This window comes from Passer domesticus, chromosome 4 (assembly GCF_036417665.1).
Source record: "Passer domesticus isolate bPasDom1 chromosome 4, bPasDom1.hap1, whole genome shotgun sequence".
Classification (NCBI taxonomy): domain Eukaryota; kingdom Metazoa; phylum Chordata; class Aves; order Passeriformes; family Passeridae; genus Passer; species Passer domesticus.
In genome coordinates, this window is record NC_087477.1 from 34,904,588 (window position 1) to 34,905,406 (window position 819).

Genomic DNA, 819 nt, shown 5'->3' on the forward strand with positions numbered 1-819 from the left:
GGGGCGCAGAGCGGCGGCGGCGTGAGGCCGCCGGGCAGGGCGCCCCCCAGCGGCGGGTGGTGTGAGGGCGCGCGGCAGCCCCTCCGCCCCCGGCCGTGGCTGTGGGGGCTCCGCGGGGGTAAAGGGCAGCGAAAAGGAAGAGAAAAGCTTATTTTTATCTGGTGGTTCGATGGCCCCGCTGAGTTCAGGCAGGGGCCAGCGAAGTATTTTTGGCTGGTGGCATTCCTCAGGGCAGAGCTGTCGCTGCAGAGGTCCCGGCCGTGCCGTGCTCCCTCCGCCCCCGCGAGAGCGGGACGCGCCTTCGCGCTTCCTATTTTTAAAGGCCACCGACAATTAGCTTTTTGCACTCCGGTGTCAGTGCCCAGCGAAGGGCAGCGTTCTTTCGCCGCCAGATAACTTCACGAAAGAACGCTGCCCTGTTACAGGAGTCGGTTCTGGAGGCTGGGATGGTGTTCTATGGGAACAATGTATTTTGGGCAGCCTGAGTATGTGGATGTCTGTTTGCCCCTGGTTAACGAGGCACACAAAGTTAGCAAACACACGAGCGTGCGCTACCATAATCCCCTTTTCGTGTGCACCAGTGTTTATCTCAGGTTTCACGGGTGCCAGATATACACGCTCGAACAGTTTTAGTGCTGGTTTCAGGTTCGCCGCAGCTGTGTTGCACCCACAGAACTGTGCGGTGTCACTGTAGTGAGGCACTGACCTTTCAACTGCTAATGGAATTCAATATTTGCTGTAGTATTTGATCTAATTTGTGATTCCTATTCAGTGCATTACTTTAAAAATAGCTAGATTTGCATTTGCTGGGGTCTATTT